Here is a 6,677-nt window from a genome sequence, read left to right as displayed (position 1 = left end):
TATAACCAGGAGAACACTGGCATACTTCAGAGATATTGCTGGTTTGGTTCCAGACCACTGCAATAAAGTGAATACCACAATAAAGCAAGTCACATAATTTTTTTTATATCTCGGTACATATAAAAGTTATGGGTTTTTTATACTGTAGTCTATTAAGTGTGCAATAGCATCATGTCTAAAAAAATGATATGTACACTTAATTAAAAAATATTTTATTGCTAAAAAATGCTACCCATCATCTGAACCTTCAGTGAGTCATAATCTTTTTGCTGGTGGAGGATCTTGCCTTGATGTTGACGGCTGCTGAATCATCAAGGTGGTGGTTGTTGAAGGTTGGGTGGCTGTGGCAATTTCTTAAAATAAGACAATGATGAAGTTTGCTGTATTGATTGACTTTTCCTTTCACAAGTTATTTCTCTGTATCATGTGATGCTGTTTGACGGCATTTTACCTACAGTAGAACTTCTTTCAAAATTGGAGTCAATCTTCTCAAACTCTGCCACTGCTTTATCAACTAAGTTTATGTAATGTTCTAAATCCTTTGTTGTCTTTTCAACAATCTTCACAGCATCTTCACCAAGAGTAGATTCCATCTCAAGAACCTACTTTTTTTGCTCATCCATTAGAAACAACTCTTCATCTGTTAAAGTTTTATCATTAGTTTGCAGCAATTCAGTCACATCTTCAGACTCCACTTCCAGTTCTAGTTCTCTTGCTATTTCCACCACATTTGCAGTTATACTTCCTCCACTGAAGTCTTGAACCCCTCAAAGTCATCCATGAAGTTTGGAATCAACTTCTTCCAAACTCCTGTTAATGTTGATATTTTGACCTCGTCCCATGAATCACAAATGTTCTTAATGGCATCTAAAATAATGAATCTTTTCCAGAAGGTTTTCAGTTTACTTTCCAACATCCGTCAGAAGACTCACTATCTATGGCAGTTATAGCCTTATGAAATGTATTTCTTAAATAATAAGACTTGAAAGTTGAAATTACTTCTTGATCCATGGGAAGCAGAATGGATGTTGTGTTAGCAGTCATGAAAACAACATTTATCTTGTTGTGCATTTCCATCAGAGCTCTTAGGTGACTAGGTGCATTGTCAAAAAGTAGTAATATTTTGAAAGGTATCTTTTTTTCTGAGCAGTAGGTCTCAACAGTGGACTTAAAATATTTAGTGAACCATGTTGTAAATAGATTTGTTGTCATCTAGGCTTTGCTTTTCCATTTATAGAGCACAGGCAGAATAGATGTAGCTTAATTCTTAAGGAACCTAGGATTTTTGAAATGGTAAATGAGCACTGGCTTCAACTTAAAAGTCACCAGATGCATTAGCCACTAATAGGAGATTCAGCCTGTCCTTTGGAGCTTTGAAGCCAGGCATTGACTTTTCCTCTCTACCAATGACAGTCCTAGATGGCACCTTCTTCCAGTATAAGGTTGTTTTGTCTACACTGAAAATCTGTTGTTCAGTGCAGCCACAATGGCTAAAGGTCTTAGCCAGATCTTCTGGATGACTTGCTGCAGCTTCCACGTCAGCTCTTGCTGCTTCCCCTGCACTTTTATGTTGTGGAGACGGCTTCTTTCCTTAAACCTCATGAACCAACCTCTGCTAGCTTCAAACTTTTCTTCCACAGCTTCCTCTCTTCTCTCAGCCTTAAAAGAGTTGAGGAGAGTTAGGGCCTTGCTCTGGACTAGGTTTTGGCTTAAGGGAATGTTGTGGCTGGTTTGATCTTCCATCCAGACCACTAAAACTTTCTCCACATCAGCAACAAGGCTGCTTCACTTATCATTCATGTATTCACTGGAGTAGCACTTTTAATTTCCTTCAAGAACTTTTCCTTTGCACTCACAACTTGGCTAACTATTTGGCCCTAGAGGCCTAGCTTTTGGCCTATCTTGGCTTTTGACATGCTTTTGTCACTAAGCTTAATCATTTCTAGCTTTTGATTTAAAGTGGGAGGCATGTGACTCTTCCTTTTGCTTGAACACTTAGAGGCCATTCTAGGTTTATTAATTGGCCTAATTTCAATATTATTGTGTTTCATAATATGGAGGCCCAAAGAGTGGGAGAGAGATGGAGGGACAGCCAGTCAGTGGAGCAGTCAACACCCACACATTTATCAATTAATTTTGCCATCTTATACGGGCATGATTCGTGGCACCCCAAAACAATGATAATAGTAACATCAAAAGTCACTGGTCGTAGATCACCATAACAGATATAATAATAATGAAAAAGTTTAAAATATTGCAAGAATTACCAAAATGTGACAGAGACATGAAGTGAGCAAATCCTGTCAGAAAAATGGCAATAGAATTGCTTAATGCAAAGTTGCCAAAAAACTTCAATTTGTAAAAAATGCAGTATCTGCGAAGTGCAATAAAGCAAAGCACAATAAAATAAGGTATGCCTGTTTTATGACTGCTTGGTTTAGGCCTTGCTCACAAACTCAGTCCTGAATCAATAACTTTGACAAAGGGAGATCACTCTAATAGTTTAGGCCAATCAGGACTTACACAGACAGCTAATAGAGGACCTCATTTGTTTCATCCATAATGTTGCATTACACTGAGAGAGAATGACATGGAAGGCAACTAGTATTGCCCCCACACTTGGACTCTTATAGGAGCGCTGTCCATACCTGGCTTCCTGGCAGCTCCAGACCAGCCTCCACATGACCAAAGGCAATCACTTCAGCTGTCACCACCAGAGCCATAGCAGTTTATTCTATAAATGGAGTTTAGAGCTAAGCTGTACTGCTGACTCCCTGTCTCAGAGAAAAGGAAGATTTTTAAAAATCCCAATATAAAGTCAAGTTTTCCAAATTCTCATATGAATTATTTACATGTGTTATTGGAGCTATCTCTTCCTTTTGGAGGACGTGCCTCACTCTCTGACAGATTGGCCTTACTGTATAGAATGTATACAAGATAAGCACAGAAAATATTTCTGGTTTATTCAATCGTGGTCAATTTCTTATTTGTGATAAGGTTTAAAAAGGATGGAGAAGGCACACTTCTTATCTAGTTGTTTCATTTGTATCTAACTGGATTTTTAGGTTTCTTAAGAGCAGTCTTCATCTTACAGTTTTTTGGAATTTAGCTCAGCTATGGTAGTTTCATGAAGTTTAACCTAACATATTTCTTTGTGCAAAGCAGGAAATATTTGTAAAATATCATGAGCTCTTTGAGGGCAGAAACTATGTGGAACTCACCCTTGTATTTACAGGGCCCTGTGCAATGTCTAGAACAGAATGGACACTCAATCAACATTTCTTTGAATGAGCCAATGAATGAATTAATACCAAAGTAATTATTGATTACATATTTTAAAAGTATAATATAAGAATTTATGTATTTGCTATATCAAATAGAATATGCAAATTTCTCTGGGAGCATCTGAGGTGGCTCATTCCTGCCACTGAGATATTATGATTTCAACTGTTTAGGGAATGCTCAGTTAAATCTGCTGTCAGAGAACTTAAGGTAGTTTTTTGGTAAGTGTTTACATACATTAGTTGACTTTCAATCATTAAGCATAAATTTATCCATCTGTATATATTGTTTCTATATATTCAAAAAGCATAAAGTGTTTCTTCTTTGAATGAACCATTTGCATTGGATCAATCATTTTTATGACCAGAGGTTGCAACAATTTGTGTTACCTAGTAGGCCTAATCATTGTCTCTCCTTTCCCGTCTATTACCCAGACTTAATTACTATTCTGTACTAGAAGTACAAGTATACCTGTGCTGTTTTCCAGGAAACAGTTGTCTTTGTTTAAAAATTAGAAATTAGAACTTGTATTCTGCCAAATTAAAGGTATATTTATTGCTATTGTTTGCTAACACACACATCCTTCTCCAAACTAAAACACAAATCTAAATCATGTTTGGAATTTTTTAATGGTCACTAAATAGTTTAAAAGTTATTTCTTTATGAGCCCCAATTAGTCACATTAAATGAGTCACCTAATATTTAGAAGTGAATTATTAAACATATTTATCAGATAAATTATTAGTAAAAATATATTACTCAAAAACTTTAAAATGAAAATGTCTTATGTTTACATTTATAAAATGTTTTGAAATTTATAAATCCTTTACACATATATTATTTCCTTTAAATCTTACAACAAATCTATTAAGTATAGCAGATATTATTGTATAATTTATGAATAAATGAAAACATAATTCATTATGTGACCTTGCTAATTCCTCAAGAACACCTATCACTCTTAGTATTCTCAGAGTCTAGAACATTGTCTGGCATAGAATAAGTGGACAACTAATATATATATCTTCCAAAATGGATTATTAGGTGTTACACAGTTGATAATAAGCAGAAATTAAACCCAAATCTGCTAAACTTAGTGTAGTTTCCACATCAGATTGACTTCATCATTTTTGCCTCTTTTAACTTTAAGAGAGGCACATATCTAAATAATGTTACTTAATATTAATCATCACTCTAGCTCATTCAGTACTTGGGCACAGAGCTGACATGTCAACGTGGGGTAAATTGAATTCAGTTCAAATCGACAGTCTTGAGTGTCTGCTATATAAAGGCACTGTACAAAGGGCTGAAAAGATAAAGATGACTGCGATGTCTCTGTCCTCAAGAAAATTATAGACAAATAAAGGAGAGAAATACGTAAATGTAATTTAGGTGGTAAGCACTATAATCAAATTGTGCTTAGGGGGCTAAATTAACAAATACAGTAAGTGGAAGTGTGGTAAGAATGGGAAATGAATAAAAATAGTTTAGTCATAGGGGTGGGTTAGAGTATGCTTCAATAACAAAAAGCACTAAAATTTCAATGGTTTAAAAAACAAACTTTATTTCTTGTTCATGCTACATGACCAACATGCAGTTTTGAATGTGAAGACACATTGTTTTTACTCCAGAATCCAAGCTGATGGATCAGCCACCATCTTGATCATTATTGGTTACCTAGGCAGAGAGAAGGAGAAAGTTCTGGAAGGTCTTCTATCAGCCATTAAATGTTATTTCTTCTCATGAATCATTGGTCAGAAATAATCACATAGGCAGACCCAGACATAATAGGGCCAGAAAGTGCAATCTTATCTTGTTCATGGAAGGCAGAGAACTTTTTAAGCAATCATGCTAATGGCTCCTACAAAGACTAAAATAGGAATCAGTACCTTCTAAGTAGTGTTTAATGCAGTGAAGCACATGTTCTAATCTTGCATAGGGCCCAAATACTTAAATTAAAGATGCTTCTAAATGTGTCCCTACTTTAGCCTCTTAAATTATACCCTCTCATTTATGGTACGTTGAAAATCAAAGAAATTCACAAGCTCCACATACATATAGATGACTGCATATGCCTGCATATGGGTATCGAAGAAGCTAGGGATCCCTAATCAGGCAGTTCCCCTGCCAGAACCATTGTATTTACAGTGCCAGCTTCTCTTAGCTGAAAGTCCTTTTTACACACAGCACTAAAGGACTCCAGTTGTTTTTCTGTTCCAAAGCAGCAATAAATAAACAGGGTAGCCCAGTTATTATTTAGAGCTGCCAATTTTACAGCCTGAAAGTTATAGTCAGTAATCAGGCAATCCCCAAGGAAATAAGTAGCCAAAGTTTGGAGGGCAATATAGCAGTAATAGAAATTATGCATAAGGAAGGGTTATAATGACGGCACCGAATGCAGAACACGTGATCTCCTGTGATGCTGTTGGAGAGAAGCATTTGATCCATCTTTGCTGATAATGATCAGAGGGAGAGGAGTCTGTGGAGTTTGTCTGTGACTCAGGCTATCCAAACTATAGGATCTGTATTTCAAGCAATAATAAATGTCAGATATTTTTACTGAATGGCGTTGCTGTCCAACACACCATGGATCTAACTGTGGTTGAATTCTCTTTGTTTTATTTTTGAAAAGCTGATAAATTTCTTGGTTGTTGAAAATGTTCTTGACTGCCAAAGTAAAAAAAGAAAAAGCAACTGAATCTTAAACCAGAAACAGAAACTCATACACGATGGATTTGTTTATTGTGAAGGTGATTGACTGTATGTAAACTGAAAAAGATTCTATTGATTTTTTTTTTCTTTCACCTAAAAATCTACTCTCCTAGACCATCAAGGGGATAACATCAGTCTGCTTCTTCCACTGATAATTTTTCTAGACTTTAAATTTCACCATTTATTTCCAATAGAAAAAGAAAGACAGGACCACTGGACTCTGCAGGGTACAGCACCCTGATTGCTTATTGTAATTCACTATAACACATAAGCATACAAGACTGACAGCTCTAAAACTCTGCAGTCTCCAGCATGTTGATTTTGCTACTCTATATATTTAATTTTCTTTGAAAAACGTATCGTATTTCTCTGAGGATTCATTTGCTTTTCAAATTATGGCTGCCTAGCTAAGGCTTGTGTACCAGGTGCCATGTAAAAGCATGTTAAAAGTAGATAAAAGCAATTTACCCTGCCCTCTAATTAGAGATGTCTCATCTTTACCACTGACAATAGCGGTATGCAGCTGTGGCGGTAGAGAGATAATAGAAGCTGGAGTAGGGAGAAATTAAAGATATGCTGGCTGATGCAGAGTGTCACCTCTCCATTGCTCAGCTTGGGTGGGCTTCAGAATGAGTAGGAATTTTTAGTATTTCCTCTTCCCTGACTCTGTTGATTTATTTCAC

At 36.1% G+C, this 6,677-nt stretch overlaps 1 pseudogene; it reads right to left on the bottom strand.

Annotated features, from left to right (window-relative positions):
- Positions 1-228: 228 nt before the first annotated feature.
- Positions 229-2,006, bottom strand: LOC139085140 (tigger transposable element-derived protein 1-like; annotated as a pseudogene).
- Positions 2,007-6,677: the final 4,671 nt, after the last annotated feature.

This window comes from Equus przewalskii, chromosome 8, assembly GCF_037783145.1.
Source record: "Equus przewalskii isolate Varuska chromosome 8, EquPr2, whole genome shotgun sequence".
In the NCBI taxonomy this organism is placed as follows: Eukaryota; Metazoa; Chordata; class Mammalia; order Perissodactyla; family Equidae; genus Equus; species Equus przewalskii.
The sequence above is the reverse complement of the archived record's forward strand: the minus strand, read 5'-3'. Positions and strand labels throughout refer to the sequence as shown.